The 20,302-nt window shown below is 42.3% G+C and overlaps 1 protein-coding gene across 2 annotated transcripts in view; it reads left to right on the top strand.

The window, feature by feature from the left end:
* The window catches only part of ST3GAL5 (ST3 beta-galactoside alpha-2,3-sialyltransferase 5), a 495,924-nt gene that overhangs the window by 121,560 nt on the left and 354,062 nt on the right, over positions 1–20,302 (top strand). For both annotated transcript variants that reach the window (XM_085642613.1, XM_085642614.1), the window contains exon 2: positions 17,472–17,558. The gene's annotated coding sequence lies outside the window, so the exon portion shown is untranslated. The remainder of the gene's footprint in view (positions 1–17,471; positions 17,559–20,302) is intronic.

Here is a 20,302-nt window from a genome sequence, read left to right as displayed (position 1 = left end):
CGCGTTTATGTGCATTTGAAAGTGAAAAGAACGTTTCAGATCAGAGACCACAGGTCAGTCCGGACTGGGTGAAGCTGGGGAGTAAGGACGGCTTTTCAGTTTTTCCCCGCTCTTGATGGGCCTAGAGGTTTGTCAATACCGTCCTTTTCGTCTGTAATATTGCAAATAATTAACCAGATTTTGCACTTCTGGAAGAAATATCTGCTGAGTGCTGTGTACAAGGCGAGATTTGGCAGAATCGCACCGTGTGCGGACCTTGCTATGGCGGATCAGTAAACAGCTGTGCTTGCTACTTCCTTGGAATATATTATTCATTGCAGCCGAGTTATTTATGCATGCATTACCTGCTGTTAGGAGCCTCCAATTACTGGAAGTGGAATCCATTTAATTAGGGACTGCTCTGTGTAGTAATAAACATATATGTTGATGTCATTAAATATGTTAAAATTAATAAAAGATTAGACTAGTTTCGTATTAGATTTTTTTTATTTAATAAAGCTTTTTTATTTTAAAACAATTCATTATTTGTAGCATACAATTATATATATTTATACGTTTAACTATTTTAAATCATTTAATATAATTTAATATTAACTCCTATGGGGTTTTAACTCCCTAAGTCCATTGTTTTCAATGGGAGTTCATTGTAGTATCCGTGGTGGGGATGTCTGGTGCTAGACATTACTACTGAGTCTTTTTGACTGTAGTAACTTTACACTCGTAAATTTGGAGACCCCCTTTGAGTCCTGCTGCTTTGCACACGGCCCCTTGTCCCCCAAGACTGCACCGCACTTTATACACAGTCCCTGGAGGGACGAGAAAACCGGCGTAGCGGTCCCGCAGCGCGGGAGACCGCCTTTGAGTCCTGCTGCTTTGCTGCTTTGCACATGGCGTCTTGGCCCCCAAGACTGCACCGCACTTTAGACACAGTCCCTGGAGGGATGAGAAAACCGGAGTAGCGGTCCCTTCTTAGCCCGTCATAGGCCAATGTAGGCTGGGCTGGGCCATAGCTCTTGGTTGTATTGCGGAGGAGCATTTTGACTTACAAAGGTATTGCAAAACATAAAGGGAGCGGGTAAGTTTGCGCCGCCTGGCCTCTATTTCATCTTAATTTTGCAATCAATTGACTGACCGCGATCCCTTTGGCTGCATATATTAAGACATGGGGAAGAGGAAAACCATGTGTCCCAAAAATTCTCATCAGGAGGATGGGGGGGGGAGCCACCAGACTCTTTTGAAATACTTGTCAGGAGCCATGGGGGCCATAGGGCAGCAGATTTCATCTGTAGAGGAGGCTATAAATATCGAAAGATCTGGGCCAGAAGTAGAGGGTGATATGGGGGAGGAGTTTTCTATTCCTCCATTAAACATTCCAGAAACCCTGGAACCCAGTGCTAGCATCAATGGGTGCATTGCAAACCCCTCTGAGCACATTACTATATATGACCCGGAATTAGACGGCGGCCCCCAACCTCCAACTAAACAAATGCAGAACACTATTAACCCTGAAACCAATTTAATTAATACCCCCCACAAACAACAAGAAAGCAGATCTGCCTTTAATAACAGTATTTCTAGTACTGTGCGGGATAAAAATTCCTAAAAGACCAAATCAGTAATGGACTTGCGAAACCGTAGGAACAACACCAATAAAGGTCCATTGCATAACACTTCAAAGGATCTGGCGGCATTAAACAACAAGTTTGACATTTTGGATTCCTATTTGCGTGAAACATTATCTGACCTTGCAAAAAGAGTGGGTACCATGGAAGCTACACTTTCAAGTCACCTGGAAATTTGCCAGTCGGCTATTGCAAGACCTAAAGCACCTCTTTATGGGGTTCCTGCTTTGGGATGACAAGAAAAAAACTTATTTGCAAAGGCAATTCGCACTCCTAGTATTAGTACGATTTCAACAAGACAAAATCAGATACTTACTAATACCGAGGCAGGTACTAAATTAACAGTTCTGTCTGTAGATCCTACAAAGAGGACTCAGGCGTCAAATCTATCCAACATTGGTACTCCTCTTTGTCCTGATGTTGCCCCTAGGCCAGGCCAGGCCAGCAACAGAAATATCATCCAGGAACATGCAATCGTCCTGTGTCAAACATCCCAGCACTTGATTACAACCTAACTGTGGAATCTAAGACAGTTCTGGATCTCCCTCCGGCGGTGGCCCCATATACTGTGATCCTGGCTAATGTTCCGCGACTACGTGCCGGGGCTATAGAACATTGGGACACATTAAGGAACAAATCGCTGTTCTGGCTGGGCTCCAAAATTGGCTCCTCTGATAATCTTGTTCGCAATTTTAAGATGGCCAGAAGAGTTAGCTGGTTAGGGAAGGGTAAGAAGTTTATGGCAGGGGACTGAGTGATATTAACTTTCAACTCAACAGATTAGGTCCACCACATCTTGTCATGGGCGGGTTCGTTTTCTATTTCCCTGCATGATATTAATGTGGTTTTGTTGGGTTTCTTTCATCAGCCTTCTAATATTACATATTCACACCCACAGGATAGGTAATACCCTACGAGACATACACTTTATAACGTTTCAGTGCAGAATCGCTGAACCTTTTCTCTCATCTGGACCAGGTGGATTGACGCCCTAAGAATAGAGAGGGGCCGAACCTGCTAAATAGTGTAGTTACCGTAGATATGAGCTCATTTGTACAGGGACTAATTGTTCTGGGTTCTACAAACGACATGGTATATCCATCTACAATCACAGAGTTGGTTATACAGGAGAATGCCAGCGAAGCTGTTCCTCCAGCCACAAATAACACAGCTCTCGAAACAGTAGATAAAAATCCAAGTATGACGGTTAACCCTGTTTTTAGTTTGTAAAATGGCTTAATAGCGTCCCCTAATGCGGGTCTTGTCACTGCAGTAGAACCAAGCATAAGCGTGGCAAAGGAGAAACTTATAGATCATACTTGTAATATACTGTTTTGGGACATTGCAGGTCTGAAGTCGAAGATTGTGAATCCACAGTGGACAGAGTTTGCATTTAGGTTTGACATACTATGCTTCCAGGAAACATGATTTGAAGATGCGATCCATCTCAATGGGTTCAAGACATTTTAGTTGCATCAACGCGTGGGAGAGCAATGGATGGACTTTCCACCGACATAGCCTACCATACAAACCTGTTGAATATAGTAATATTGGTTACTGAACGCCACTTTAAAATCATAGGGGCCGACCTGGATAGATCTACTAGTATATTGATTGCGAATTTTTACAATAATGCTCTGCGCAAAGATCAGGCCAAAATGTTGAGGGCGATATCTCTACATGTTATCAAGTTCCAGGAGGCCTCCTGTAAAGATCTCTTTATAATTTGGGGCGGAGATTTTAATATTAGTCTGTCAGCATTGGGATACTGGAGTATGCGGCCTTGGATATAATTGTGAGACTAGCCTCCCTCATTTTAACCATTCTGGCGCAGGTGAGACTTTAAACGATATTATGCTCACTGGTGACTTGGGATTTGCAAATGTCTTATGTAGTTCTTCGACCCCATTCAGCCCAACTTTTAACGGACGAGGACTTTATTCCATCATTGATTTTATTTTAATTTCAGCAAGACATGCCTCTAGACTTACAAATTTCCAAACTCATGATATTGCCCTTAGTGATCATTTTCCACAAAGCATTGGAGTCAAGCTGAATCACAAATCAGTCACAGGGAAGGACTCCTCTATCTATTGTGTAAAAGATGTCACCTTGACGAGTCTAAACACGTTGAGCTGGAAAAAATAGACCCAGACTCACTTATGAATATGATTATATCTAATTGTAGTGAATCCATTAATAAATGCATAGGGGATGGTCATATAGCATCTGAGATACTGGAGGGGTTTTCCGTCCTATCTAAATCTATAGGTAAGTTTTTACACGTAAACTTCAATAGGAAACCTACTGTAAAGAAAGGGTGGTTTGATCACAGTTGTAGTAAAGCACACTCTAATCACAAATCTGCTCTTCACAGTAAGTCTCCAAACAATGATAGAATAAAAGAAGCGAGACGGGCATACCGAAACGCTCTGAAAGCAAGAAAAAGTAGGCTTAGGGAGGAGGCATGGAATAATCTTCGAACCGCATCTGAACTGAAAGACTCCTCAGCGTTTTGGAAAGCGGTTAATGCCCCGTTCTTAGCCGACACAGGGAGGGCAAGTATAGAGAGAGCTGTAACTGGAAAAGAATGGGTGGACCACTATTCTAAACTATATTCTATTCCTTCCCCCCAATCAAGTATTAGCGACTTGGAGGTCGATAGGATAGAACGCCATATTGTTAACCATCATTCACAGCTTCAATTGGATTTCAAAGTCAAAGTCAAAAAAATACTTTATTCGGTTCATAACAAAAACCATAAAAGTATAGTACATAGTACATCGAAGTCAAGACCGATATTAAAATATAACAGAACGATTGTACGAATTTTTACAAACCATACAATACAATTACATATATATATATATAAAAGACATACATTATAAATATCATTAAAAAGATCGATACAAACACATTAAAAAGGAAGCAAAGCACTCGGTCATAATTCATAAATTTCCCACTATGTACACTATAGCCAATTAATCTTTTTCCTCAGTCTCATTGCTATTGCCAAAAAATTTGCTTTATTAAAGATCTCCCAGGTATTACACAACAGCTGTAGGTACAAAAGAGCAAGTTTAACTTGTCTAAAGCCCTTATCTTTGATAAGAGAAATAATTAACTTTTTACGAATGGGGCACAAATGTTTACAAAAGAAAATAAAGTGCACAGTGTCTTTAATAGAGAATCTATCACAAGAACAGTCTCATTGCTATTGCCAAAAAAATTGCTATATTAAAGATCTCCCAGGTATTACACAACAGCTGTAGGTACAAAAGAGCAGGTTTAACTTGTCTAAAGCCCTTATCTTTGATAAGAGGAATAATGAACTTTTTACGAATGGGGCACAAATGTTTACAAAAGAAAATAAAGTGCCCAGTGTCTTTAATAGAGAATCTATCACAAGAACAAATCTCCAAATCCATCTCCTTCGTCCACCCTGGGCGTTCGGTAAGCAGAAGGTGGAATTTGTTCAATCTAAACTTAGTCAATAAGTAACGATGATTCATATTGTTGACGATTCCCAGGTAGGGTTCTATGCCACTGGAGGTAATTAACAACTGGTAAGCCCTTACTGTTGGTATACATAATTCCTTTTCTTCTCTTGCTCGATATACCAACTGCTTGTATGTATCTTTCACCCATTTCACATCCCCCTTTAGTAAATTATTTGGGTGATCAAACAATTCTGGACGACCCATTTCTATTGTTAGTTTTTTAACATAGTTCAACCAGGGGATGGTATTACCATACTCAAGGGCTAAACAATCCCTGAGAATCTCATGATTCAGCTCTAATTCAGGGTTTAACCATATTGAGATCCATTTCAATAGCGGGGCTAAGACTATGCGGTCTACTAGATATTCTACCCCGCACTCTTGGTGAACAATATATCCAGGTGTTGACTGGGGAACGGATAAGATAAATTTCAAGAACTTATCCTCTGCCACCTGCAACGCCTTTACATTTTTGAACCCCCACAGATCAGCTCCGTACATAGCTATTGAGGTGCATTTGGCGTCATAAGTGTTCAACACAGCCTGTAAAGGCTTCACCCCTAATTTACGGGCGAAGTCAAAGACAGCCAGGATAGACCTAGCAAAGGCATTACGTTTGGCAACTAGTTGGGGCAACCAGGTGGACTTATCGTCAAAAATAACCCCCAGATATGGAAATCTTGTAACCCTAGATAAAACATTCCCTTCACAGTGCATAGTCTTGAATCTTTTGGGCTTGCTGCCCACGATCATTACATGAGATTTTGAAAAGTTCACACTTAAATCCAGCGCTTTCATAAAATTGGCAAATAGGTTTAAAAGACATTGCAGCCCCACTGCTGTGCGTGCTATTAAAGCAGCATCGTCCACATATAGTAATGCCGGAATGGAATACTTGCCAGCCCTTGGAATATCTTTGCACGCCGCTGTTAAAACAGCACCCAGGTCATTAATATAGAGGGTAAAAAGTAGGGGGGCTAAAATACACCCCTGCCTAACCCCGTTAGTGATCCCAATCTTGCCCGTACAGTTACCTAAGCGGTCATATCTAACTGTGGCTGTAAGGTCCCTGTGTAAATCGGCGAGAAAATACACAATGTTTTTATCAATGCCAAGCTTAAGGAGCAATCCCCAAAGTTTGGACCTATTCACTCGGTCGAAGGCCGAGGAAAGGTCCATAAAGGCTAAATATAGCGTACCCCTTTTGGCAATGGTGTATTTTCCAATTAATAGCTAAAGGTTGAGGCTTTGATCTATAGTGCCTCGTCCCTTCCTAAACCCATATTGCAGGCATGAAAGGGTATCTGTATCCTCCAACCAAGCTGTTATTTTGCCTAGAACCACTCGCCCTAGCACCTTCACCGCAGAGTCAATGAGAGAGATAGGGCGATAACAACTGGGATCCCCTCTATTGCCTTTCTTAAAAATGGGTACGATGACAGATTCAGACCATGTGTCCGGAATACCTGCAGTACATACCCTGTTAAAAACATTTGTTAAAACTGTGGACCAGATCTTGACATCTGATTTAAAGAGGTCTGCTGGAACGCCATCGGGACCCGGAGCCTTATTGCTCATCATCTTCCCGATAGCGTCTGCCACCTCAATCTTAGTGACCGTTAAAGTATAGGGATCAAAAATAGGGGTAGGCATATTCACCTCCCCACAGTTTTCCCCTTCATAGACTGACTTAAAATGAGAGCACCACAACTGTTCCTGAATACCACAGTCTAATTGGTCATTACAAGGGTCATGGAAAAAGGGTTTGTATGCGACAGCCCAGAATTTGGCGCTATTCCTGAGCACATCCACAGAGGTTAATTCTTCCCAGGCATCCTCCCGAATCTCCCGTCTTCTGGTTTCCGGGGCTTTATTATAACTTTTCCTTAATAAGGCCACAGTAGGCCTATTCACTGGCTTACAATTCAGGGCGGCCTTCAGCATTTTATTGGCTGACGAACAATTTCAGTCAAACCACCCCATCTCAGCAGGATCCTTAGCTTTCCCTGTACGTCTAAGGTCTGCTGAGACCTGGGTACAAATTATTGAATAAGCTTCTAAAACCTCCTCATTCCCTTGCTTCCAAATTCAAACACGTGTCCAGCTCAGATCCTACCTTCCTTATTAAGTTGGTATGAAAGTCTCCCGGTATGACTCTACTCCATCTAATCCTACGGGCCTGATCTATTGGACGAATATCAGATTTGTCCGTTCTATTTTGAGCTATCACAGGCTTTATGATCAGGTCCGAAACACTGAGGGCCACTGGGTTATGGTCGCTGAAATGTGACCAAACCGGTGAATATCCATGAATCCTATCCCCCAGTGCTAAGCTAATAAAGATATAGTCAATAACTGAGTGACTACCATTCCCTTTAAAGGTAAGTATCTCCTCATCCAGCATGGATGGAAGCATCAGACCATTATCCGCCAAAATTATTTCAAGATCACCCTGTACAGAATGTTCAAAAAGAGTCTCCCCTTGCTCTGCTGGACCTAATAGATCTAATGACAAACATTTATCCGGACAGCCATGGATATTGAAGTCTCCCATAACTATAATAAAACATTGATTTTTATTGCCCTCCTTGTAATCTGCCAAAAAAAGCTTTAACATGGCCAGGTGATCAGTCGTGGTGAATCTGTCGTATGAATTATAAAAGTTAATAATTAGGACATCTCCCACCCCACTCAGAGAAATTTGTACTGCTAGGCAGTTTCGTGATCCCGTATCTAGTTGGATATGGGTACCGGGAATGGTAGCTGAAATTAAAGTAACCAGGCCACCCTTCGCCCTCCCCATATTAGATGGAACCGCCGGAATAAAATAACTCGACTAACCATCCAAACTCAGGATATTCCCTGTATCCCAGGTTTCTTGTAGTCCTATAATATCACCCACACCAATAAATTCTCTCCATACTGGGTCATCTATTTTATTTTTGAGACCAGCAACATTCCAAGTTACCAACTTTATGGATGTACCCCTAGACCCTTGATCACGCCCATCTACAAGGGGGGGGCGTTTCTTACCAGTGTAGCTGCACTGGGAACTCTAACCGGGGTGACAGGGATAATAGTATCTTCTTGGATCCCTAGTCACTCGTTTTCTCCCAAATTAGAAAAGGTATCAAATATATTGAAGACTGGAACAGTGAATTCATAAGGACCTCTCCCTTTAAATAGATCACTACACACTGGCCTGATGTTATGCGGGGGATAAAAGAACCCCAAAGGGAGTATGTTTACATACCCATTTTGAATTCTGACTGACCCAGCCTGCCTCAATATGTCATCAACCAGCCTGGGGGATCTAAAGCTTATGACGACAGTCGCCTTCTAAGCTTTTCTGGATCTTACCCACCCACGGCAGCCTTCTAATGATCATGAAATTGTTATCCAAATGTTGTCCCAAAACTGTTTTGTTGGACCGGTAGTGGAGGGCCTTATTTTTTAGTGAGGTCCAATGTTCATTTTGGCCGCCCTCAATTTTGGGAACATTAGCAAGGATTATTGTATAAGGACATGCCTCTACTGGTAGATGTAATGACAATTCTCTCTTGGGGGGCTGTGTCGGGGGACTTACAGGCACATGCATCAAGAAAAGCTTTTGCGAGTCCTTAATTGCGAATATTAAGGAATCGCAATTAAGGACTCGCAAAAGCCTATGCATGTAGGAATCGCTATTAAAATAGCGATTCCTTAACATTCATTAATTGCGACTCACAAATTGCGAGTCGCAATTAATGAATGGCTTCCCATTCATTCCTATGGGCCTCCAGGCCCATAGGAATGCATTGGAGATTGCGGGAGCAATTTGCGAGTACCAGTAGGTACTCGCAAATTGCTCCCGCAATTTCTAGGGTGCAAGGGTGTCAAAATGACACCCTATTGCACCCATGTATTTGAACTCTGCACACATGTTGCATACACACATGCTCTAAGGGCATGTGTGCGCGCAACATGAAACTTAGAAGAATGCAAATAAGTGCATTTTTCTAAGTTTTAGCAAATTACCATGAAGTCCAGCTTCATGGTAATTTGCTCCCGCTAATAGCGAAATCGCTATTTTTTAAACTTTAATGTATTGCATTTAAGGAATCTCAATTAGGGATTCCTTAAATGCAATCGCTATTTAAGGAATCACTATTTTGAGATTCCTTAAATTGCGATTTTTGCATTTGGGATGATGCATCCCAAATGCAAAAATACCGGTCGCAAAGGGGCAGATTCTGAGAATCTGCCCGTTTGCGACCGGTTTTGTGGTTGATGCATGTGCTTGTTAGTCTCCCCACTGGGCCCCGAGGACCCTGTTTCTCTCCCTGAGTGGCTCCAGTGACTTTTGGCACTAAAGTTGGAATACTTAGTCCTATGCCCTGGGAAGTCGCTAGGGGTACTGGTTGTTGGAGTGGGGTGATTATAGAGTCCAACAAGTTATTAACTGAAGCTGTAACTACACTTAGTGAGTGAGCTGCCGATGTACTTGGCCCCGTCTTTGAACCCTTTGTGTTGAGATGTTTTTCAATTACATTAAGTCAGTCCTCTATTCATTCTAACTTAGCCATTAAGGGCGAAGTAAATGGCCTAAGACGTGCATCCAAAATCTTAACAAAATCTGACATAATTCCCCCACTGCTGTTCTCAGTATCTAAATAAATACAATCATTTCTTCCCTCCCCCCTGTCCTCATTGTCTAGGTGGGGGACATTAACTCCATTTCGATCCAATCCAGATTCGGAGTTGCTATTTCTCGGCTGTTTTGCCTGTTGCCGGCTACCATGTGGGGTGTTCTTAGCCTTCCTTTTCCCTGGGACGGTTTTACTACGATTGGTTATCATGTCTGGTCTAGCCCTCAACTGCCTGGTGCATATAGCCACGGGGAAAGGAGCTACACTAGATACAGGTAGGGGGGCGGGAGAAATCGTAAGACTATCTGCTGCTACTGACCCATTTGAAATCAAGTAGGGGTGCGAGCAGTCCAATGAAGCATCAATGGGGGCAGGTTCCATTACAGGTAAGGAGGGAGAAACGGTTTGCCTAATTGGATCCAAGGACAATCTCCGCTCAACTAATTCGATTTCCTTTGCAACTGCCGTTTCTACCTGTTTCAGATAACCATCAAGAGTCCCCATACCCACCACCCTCATACCTGTTTTGGTGTTCACTTTAGCCATACTAATGGGTTGATTGTTACTAGTTACACCTTCCCCTTCAGGGACAAAATCAGGTTCTGATTCACAAAATGAAATGTCCCGCACCACACTTACAGTTCGAATGGCTGATATGTATCCACAAGTTGGAAATTGTCCCAGCCCAGCCTCCTCAGGCCTCTGAGAGCCTAAGAGGGCCCGCCCTTTGCCCGGGCTTAGCCCGGCACCGCCCGCGCACGTCCGGCGACGTGGAGGAACCCTGATTGTATTTAGCGCCTCCGGGCGCGGAAGTGGCTGTGTGTGGGGGCGGGAAACAAGCCGGGGATTCTGGGTGTTGTAGTCCTGCTCCCCCCACTCGGCGACCGCTAGATGTTCTGACAGCGGTGGCAGGGGGGAGCAGCAACCCAGGCAACAAGCGCTCGCAGCGCGGGTCCAAGCGGCAGCCTGACGGTCCCAAAACGAGTCCCAGGTAAGAGCAAAGGCAGCTTCGAATTGACAGAAGGCTCCCGCTCCACCGAGGAAGCCTGATTGTATTCAGCGCCTCCGGGCGCAGAAGTGGCTGTGTGTGGGGGCGGGAAACAAGCCAGGGATTCTGGGTGTTGTAGTCCTGCTCCCCCCCAATCGGCGACCGCTAGATGTTCTGACAGCGGTGGCGGGGGGGAGCAGCAACCCAGGCAACAAGCGCTCGCAGCGCGGGTCCAAGCGGCAGCCTAACGGTCCCAAAACGAGTCCCAGGTAAGGGCAAAGGCAGCTTCGAATTGACAGAAGGCAATTGGATTTGAAAGAGATTGAGGCGGCAATTAGATCGAGTAAGAGTGGTAAAGCTCCAGGGCCAGATGGCATCCCTGTGGATCTTTTTAAATATAACATAGCCTTCTGGGGACCTATTTTACCCATGTTATCAATGCTTGTATATCGACTGGTCTTATTGCTACTTGGAGAGAATCGATTCTGGTCCCGATTTTTTTAAAAGGGGGGCAGGCACAATCCTGCATGCTATCGCCCCATCTCGCTCCTAGACTCCAGGGTTAAAATAATTGGGAGAGTAATTTTATCCAGAATACAGACTTGGGCAGACGAGCATTCCATCATTAGTAATATTCAATATGGTTTTCGAAAGGGCCGGGGCTCTTGTGAACCTGCCACCCTGGAGCCTTCTTCAGTTTGCTCTAATATGTGTATTTTTCATTGAAGGTATTCCTTGTTTGGGACGTATATATGCTGACTTTCTACCACCCCTGGCCACCTATTGCCATGAACAGGTCCGACAACTGTACTAAACTCCAGTATTGAAATGGCTAGTGAAAGAACATCTGTAATGGTCGAGGGGTCAGTAGCCGAGTCTCAAGCATTACCTGAGGCTGCAAGGAGCAACGGGTGATACTGTCCTGTTGGAGAGGTCAATATTTTAAAAACAGAATATGCATCAAAATTCCCGATGCACTTTACTGCCGTAGTATATGTTGAGTTTACTATATTTTAGTTGCAATCCTGCAGACTCAAAACAGATGTGACTATGAACTACTGGGTGATACCACAGAATCATGCAAGTCCGGTTTAAGTAAGAAAAAGGCCGCTTTAATATGACAGGCCTGCACTACGTAATTGCACGGCTCTGGCGACATTTTTTAAAGCCTAAAGCACATGTTCTTATTAATGCAAATAAACTGAACCCCATCCACCAAAAACAGCCTTTCAAAATGCCATTAATTTAACTGTCATTAAACCTCCTTCCTCTCCTAATCGGGTTTTGGTCCTCTGCTTGTCTCTTATATTTCGTAATATTCTCATGTACATCTTGTAGAGCGCATCTCTCCCATCCGCCTCTTTTCTCTATCCCCGACTAGTCCGTTCATGAACCTATCCCGCACTGTAACCCTTCAGTCCGTAAAGTTCATTCCCCTTCCCTAACTTATTCCTTCACAGGCTTAAAACCAAAGATGGCCTCGGTATCATCCAACTTTCTTCTCGAAATATATACCAAAAGTTTCTAGGAAGGGCAGGTTGAGGCGTGCAGTGTTGCCTGGGGAGCAGGATATGGCAGATAAGAGACACCACATTGAGCGTGTCTCCACCTAATCCCTCCCAGATTTCACTACATTGTCCAGTTGACAAATCGTTCATCAGACTGTCCCACTTAACTGATCAGTCACAGCACCCCGCAGGCCCTCTTAGGGTGAGGCTGTACTAACTATCCTGATACACTTAGTAGAAAAAGGGGGGTTAAATGGAATAACTCTGCTTTATATTCGTATAAATTCTGGCATCACGCCGCACAGCCTAAACAAATGCCTTGTTATTGCAACTCAAGAAGCTAACCAACCATTCTTAAAACCCCTTTTTCTCTGTCTCACATCCCCAGAGCTCTTTCAACTCTATCTGTTCCTTTTCAAAATGCTGTCCACCAGAGCTTTAAGTGGGCCGGATCTGTCAGGTGCTGAGCACCCGCAGATTTTTAAAGGAGGGCCTCGAAACTGGTCTCTATCGGGCTCTGTTTCGTGGCCTGGCACTGGCGGACTGCAGTGACAGCAGGCACATTGATGTGCGCGTGTGCACACTGCTCACTTCTCACTAGTGGAGAAGTTACGGCATGACGTCATGCCTGGTGAGCATTGTAGGGGAAGGGACATCTTTAAAGAGTCATTTTCTCTCTGGATTTCCCTTCTCTTTTTGAAAGTTAGGAGCGGCATAATTGTTGTGGTGTCACCAGAGCTTTAAGTGGAAGCTTTTTCAATATTATGTACAAGCCATAGTTGCTGCTTATCTTATGCAGCTAACAGCCATTGACAAAGCCAATAATCATGAATATTTGTCGGTATATTACTTGTTGTATCATATATATGGATGCAATGACCGAATCAACAAAATACAAGTCGGGCGGCGCACTATGCCAAACACAGATTTTTAGCTTGCCTGTTCCCAAGCATTGGTCACGCCCCTTTGAGAGACCCCCCCCCAGTTTTTTCATCCCACTTAAAACCCGGCTGTCCATCTAATTGGTCTTGAACCACCCTTCTCCTATGTATGCAAATATCCGTTCCTTGCTCAATATTCCTAGGTGCTACTACCTCTGCCTCCACGTGTTGGTTTGGCCTGCCCGAGAACCAATCCAACTCTCCTAACCCTGTCAAGAAGTCTGAACTCAAGAAGCCCTTTTAAGGCGTTTTTCAGCCTCCTCCCCCTTCTTGCCTAACAGCCCATTTACTCTCACCTCACTTGCCTTCTAACCTGTTGCTTCGTCCACAAATATCTAACAAGTAGCATCCTTTGCCAGCTAACAAGAGAGGAACTTCCTATTTCCTAGGAAGGTCATAGTCCTAATTCTAGTTCCCTCCCCACCTGTTGCATGATAATCTCCGTCCTGTCCATCTGTCAAAAGACCCTCATCTCAATATTGCTCTTTCTTTTTCCTGTATCAATTCGTGTCTGCTTTTTTTCTGCTTTTTAAAATGTTGTATTGTCATACTTTAATAGTTACAAGGCAGAAAATATTTCACTAAAACAAAAGAGAAAATGTTTAGTGTCCTTGCACAGTCAGATTCACGCATCTTAATTCTTCCTGTCCTCTTATACTGTACTGCCTATTTGTTTACTGGTATGTTCCTCACATGCACTCAAAAATGTTCCTCCGTAAAATAGTCTCATATCGTCTTAATTCATTCCCCCTTGGGGTACATCAGGCTCCATGTCTGGTATCTGTCATATTCCTAAGCATTTCCTCATTCAGTCAAAAAAAATCTGTGTCTTTGGGGAAACTTCAAATACGGATTTTTCTCTCCCAATGCACATGTCCATTCCTTGCCTCCATACAATTACACTAGGGCTTACAGTATTAACCCAGTTTCATGCCATCTCTCCCATCATTTAACTATAGGAAATCACACTTTTTCTTATACTTGGGCAGGATTATTTCTACCCACATTCCTAAAATAGGCAATCTTGGAGTACTGTGTTGGATATTTTGGGAACACCTGCCCACTCAGCACAGCCAGTGGTTCTGCTTGCTGTCTTTTCCAAACGTTTGTATAACTGAATATTCTCCGATTGAAAGATGAAATTAGCCCACCTCCTTTTCACATATAATATATTTAAGATCTATGATCAACCCAATCATATACAGCATGGCCTTAACTCTGTGTAATATATTGATCCATCTCAAGTTGAAGTGTGTGGTAACCGTCCCCTCCAAATACCCAATTAGTTATTTAACAATACCTCAGCCCAGTGCGAGTCTTCAAACGCTCCCAGCTCTTTTAACCATTGCTCCGTCACGTCTTTCAAACATTGCTCCTTCAAACTGTTAATTGCCTCTTTGGCACTGCCATTTATAGTCCTGTAGGTCTGCAAAATAATCTTGTTCGTAACATGTGTAGCTTCAAAAACATATGCCCTGCAGTCCCCTTTTCTCCTTCCGGTGTCATACAGATCAGTCGTCATCAAAAAAGAAAAAGTTGACCGTGGTCTACACTAGATGCTAGCACATTACAATTTCAGGAAATATATACATAAAGCAACAGGTAGCGTGTGCTCAATGGATGAAGTAACACTATGTCACCAGATAGTGAGTATATAAGAAAAACACTTTCCAATACAGCAAATGAGTCCAGAGCACCACCAATTGTTAATACAGAGTCCGTCAATCTGACAGGTCCAGAGTTGTATACCACAACCCACAGAATATGAAGACGTTGAGAGAAAATGGTAGTTCCAATTGCTTTAATATTTCTTAGAATATTCAATCCTTTGGGCAGTCTGAACAGAAAACAGCCGACACGTGTTTCGTCTTATTCAATGTGTTTTTTCAAGGCTCAAAAGGTCTTCAGCAAATGGAAACACATTGGAAATGTATCCAGTATGTGCCAGCAGTCATAATCTTCTCCCTCGGCGCTCCGAGGATCGAAGAAAAGTGGTTAAAATCCAATTCTTATGTAAGTCACAAATGATAACGGCCAGTGATGTAACAGCAAATATGCAAATCAAAATGCTTTAAAGTAAGAAATTCACGAGTGAAGCCAGTCCATCATATTAAGGCTTGATAAGCTTTACTTCCATGTCCCAAGGCAGCTCGCGAGCCTCCACCAGCCCAGCCTCTTCTACATCAGATGTGAGGGAGCGGCTCGCCCAGCCTCCTCGCACCCTATGCGCTCAATTCTCCAGCCAATCGTGCAGTCCTTGAAATAATTAATTTAAAAACTGTAAATGCCCTCAATCATCGCCCCAAACTACCTTTATTCAACAGTCCACTAGCCTACCCTACTACAAGAAATTTCCACTTATAACCTACTAGATATTGCTCTAAAAAATGGCTCCACGTGACTCGAATTGTGTTCAGGGTAAGGGATAAAAGAGGAAGGATGCTTTCCCCTGCCATCCCTGCCAAAACTGGCCCTATTTCTAACCCAGTGGCCTGCCCAGGAAGGGTATCCCGCCAAACTGATTTTCTTAAACAGCCTGGAGGGTGGGGTAGTTGAGGGGAAGGTACAGAGGTGCCCTCTAACACCCATCATGCATCCTTTTACTTATTCATTATTTTTAAATTGGAAATTCCCCATCTTACTTTTCCCGAGATACTTCACTTCTAAATAATATTCGTACTCTCCCCTTGACCCCCAACCACAATGTTTTAAGTAGATTTCCTCCTTTGGTTACTGCTCTGATGATGCTGGATTTCTATTTGGCCAATATTTATGGTAGATGGCTGCAAGATGGCTTGGCGACTAAAGTGCTGAGTACTGACATCTAGTGCAACCTACTTGTCACAAATTCAATCCCAATATGGCAAACTCAGTCCTTCAGCCTTCCGATGTTCATACATTGATTAAAACTAAATTGCTTAGTAGTAACTTGATATATTAAACTTTTATAATATAAAAACAGTAATTTCATTAATGGCCTTGGTTTCACAACAGTCCTCTTACACATTATGCTGAACGCGACGCAACTGTGATGAAAAATGACATGCTCAAAAACCACAAAACCAAACTTGTTTTTATTTAGGTCTTTATTGCAGCATACATTGGTCAGACAATTAGAAGTGGGTAGCTTTACATTTCACCTCTTTAAAATATTGCTGTAACCTGATCAAGCATTTAATCGCCAGCATGGAACAATTAACTCCAAACAAAAATCTTTATCTGCCTTTAGCGGTATTTACAAATCTGTTTTCAGGTTAGGTGTCAACATTCTGAAAAAATAAAAAACGAGAAGTGGTCTGGTTAACCACTTCTGCTTACCCGATCTTGGCTAACCAACTTAATAGCGATGCAGAGCGTGGGTCACTATGACATTGAAGGACCCTCCTTTTAAAACAAAAATGAGATCGAATTTGACATGGTCGTGACTTCTACTGTTGATATGTAGGGCACTGGCCCTCATCTGATTGTGTTTGAGAGACCAGTGTATTATGCCTTCTGGTATCCACATTTTCTACACTTTTCGCAAGGGAAAGCATGTCTTTATGCAGTGAAAAATAAGAGCTGCCCACCTCTGGTGTGGGCTATGGACAATACGTTTACAGTAATCTCAAGTACACTCTTCTTTTAGGCGAATGTATAAGGAGTGCTTTTTGTCCCTAGCATGGTCTCGTGGCACTTGAGCAAATTGAGAGTCTTTGAACTCTGTAGATAATTTTAATAGTTTTTGATGCAGGTACGTTACAGCGGCAGATTTTTGTTGCTACATATTTTTTCCAAATTACTCTGAAGATTCGTGTTGGTGTTGTATACATTTTGAGTGGACAGTTGAGAACACGGAATTGTGCATGGTTTTTGTATGCTCTTTGAATTCTCATCCATACAGATTGTGAAAATGAAATAAGATTTGACAGGCAGTATATCAATATTGTTTTCTGATTGCACCATTCTTCTCTAATTATGCTGACTTTAAAGAGATTCCTCATGTTTTCATAATTTTCTACTGAAAATCGAATTATATTCTTTGTGTTAACATCTTGAAGTGTGTCAAATAAAGAATGCAATTTTGATCCCCAAAAGAATCAAAAGATCTTTAAATTGTTTAGATAGCATTTCAAAAAAGCGATGTTTTAATTTTAATGGATTTGTTAAAAACAAAATTGGATGAGAAATAGTATTAAAGGGTGTGAATAAACTTGATATTGGATGAATGTTTAATTTAATATTTGTTTTGTCCTTTAAACTATGCTGGCTAATATCTCACTCCCTTTTTTTTGTTTCCTGTAGATCTCCAAGAATAAACTCAGTATGACCAAGATAACTTGAGGCGGTGAGAGAACATACAGAATGTGCCTGTGTTTCCTTCCTACAACGGTATGGTCATTTTTAGTTCCACATTGCCTCTAAGTCTATTTGCATTAAAAGTAGCCAACTGTGGTAACTTTAGAGACTTTCAGGCAACTATCAATTCTGTTTATGGTTTATAAAATGGCCCTGATGCTAATTTATCTTGTGCAGTTTCTTCCTCAAATGAAGAAGTCTGCCTATGGGCAACGAAAGATTACCTTGCATACATCTCCCTCTTATGTCTTCATCTCTCAGACGCTAAGAAAAGCTTCCTTAGAGTGCATATGCTTTTCAGATTCACAAAGTGATGCAAAAGATAGCTAATGATTGTAACCCTAGTATCATTACATCTTAGAACATCATGAAAGTGGAAAAGTAATATAAAAATGGAAAACCCACTGAAAACGTCCAGGCAATTAACCCCCTGCCGCCTTTCGTCAGTCCCAATAAATATTTTAGCAGGTTAGTTGAATGCATAAGAGGACTCATGTCATTTGGGCCCAATCCGCATGCTTTAAGCGTAAACCCCCAAAATAAGGGGCACAAGTCATTAACCAGCAACTCTAATACGTGCACAACATTTGTAAAATATTTAAGCCGACCAATCTGAGAATAAGGCTAAATGGGTTACATTACTGTTGACCGGCAAGAGAAGGCCATTACCAATAAAAGTACCTCTCAGTACAATCAGTACAAGTAAAGTGGCATGCGATCAGTACTCCTTGGTCAAGGTATACATTAGCCTACCAATAGTTAATGAGGAAGACGTACCCTTAAAGGATAAGCAGCAGTGTCTGTGTCAGCATCCAAATCATGATGCATAGTTCAAACATTTGCTATACAAACCGCAGGCAACATCAATAATTAAAGAACTAACAGGTGGTCATATATTACCAGTTGTGGTATATAATCGATGTAGTGCACAAGAATAGACAAAATTGTACATTGGCTCTCTGTCAGGTGATCACACATATCAGCTATGACATAGAAACTATATAGCATTACAAGTAATGCCAAACCAGCTCTGTTGGTCAAGTACTTATGACTAATTCTAAGATATTATTCAACTACTTATCTAGTTAACTTGGTTCTTGGCACATACATGTTTTTTTACTTAAAAGTGTTTTTGTCTCTGAGGGCCCAGCAGATTCAAAGGTAGCTGAAATGTTAGTCTTTCTCACGGCCAGAAAACCTTTGCATATGATTCCTTTCACACTGTCCTGTGAAACACCAATTCTGGATCCTTCCCATCAAATATGTTGAGCCTTCAAATCATGTGGATTTGGAGGAGTTCTGAAACTTGAATTATGGAAAGTATAAAAATTGGGCTCTCGTTATTTTGCATTCTTCTGTTGATGGCTTGGCACTCAACGAACTCTTGCAATCTCAAAATCCCGATCGCAAACCAGACCCACAGTTTTTTAAATCCATGTATCTAAGAACTCGACTTGGGAGTTAATCCCATCTTCCACCCCTTCAGGTATCCCGAAAATTCACAATTTGATCAACATGTCTTCCTTCTGCAAAGATACAGAGATTTTGTCACATTTTATGAGGGCACTCTTGTTTTTGAGTGGCTTTCCATGTTTCTTAACAGACAGTTCAGTCTTGCCTGAAGTACAACAAAACTGAGAAACCTTCCCAAGACTCCACAGCCTCACCCATGGCTTCATTGCCTGAAAGGTCTGTACCGTACCGTAACTAGTAGGATCTAAGTATCAGGTAACTTCTCCACTGCTTCTTGGCTTGCCGGTAATCATTGTCTCTGCTGTTCCACTGGGAGGAAGTGTGCAGCGTGAGACGCTAGGTGCCTGAAAGATGGATGGATGAGTGTGGGGAAAATTGCTCGTTCAATGCTGGAGTGTACTGTATTCATTCACATTATTATCCTCACGGTGAAACTTAATTCCATGAGTTTGCAGGTGAGTGACACATGTCTATTTCTGTCTTTTTATGTTTGATCTGGTACAACTAGAAGTCTAACATCGATTTTACACGGTTATTTATTAGTTTATTTTGGTGCTGCATCGAGTGATAAACAACCATGAGCATTGACCTACAAAAACATATGCCCTTGGTCCAACATACATGCAATTATAGTTTAAGAGACATTTATATTTGTTTGACTAGAACAAATGTGTCTCAACAATAATTTACTAGATGTTACATAATAATTATCTCGCTTTAAGTTATATCAACTAAGAGAATAAAAGTGGCGGAGCAACAGCGTGAATGTCCTTTGAAGACACAGGGAAGAGCATGCAATCAGTAGCATTTGCGAGTTTGTGGGTGATCTACAATGTTGTTTAACCAATTATTTCTCTCACACTACACTATGGATAATCGAAACAGTTTTTACTAGTTTACGTTCAAGCTGTTGTGGTGTAGTGTTGACTATGTGGAAGCCACGGGTGGTCTCGATCCTTCACAATCTGGGTTTAGACCTAAATACAGCACGGAGGCCGCCCTACTAGAGGTCACGGATAACATCAGAATGACCCTAGATAGCGGCCACTCCACGATTCTGGTGCTGTTTGACCTCTCCGCCGCATTTGATACGGTCTCGCACCGGATCTTGCTGGGGAGACTGGAGGAGATGGGACTGAGAGGTGCAGCGTTGCAGTGGATGTCCAGCTTTCTTTCTTCTAGATCTCAGACCATCAATCTTGGCCCTTATTGTTCACAGACTAGGGAAATAAAGAGGGGAGTACCCCAGGGCTCATGTTTAAGCCCAACATTATTCAACATCTATGTGGCTCCCCTGGCTAATC

This window comes from Triturus cristatus, chromosome 2_2, assembly GCF_964204655.1.
Source record: "Triturus cristatus chromosome 2_2, aTriCri1.1, whole genome shotgun sequence".
Classification (NCBI taxonomy): domain Eukaryota; kingdom Metazoa; phylum Chordata; class Amphibia; order Caudata; family Salamandridae; genus Triturus; species Triturus cristatus.
This window is presented reverse-complemented; position numbering and strand designations above follow the sequence as displayed.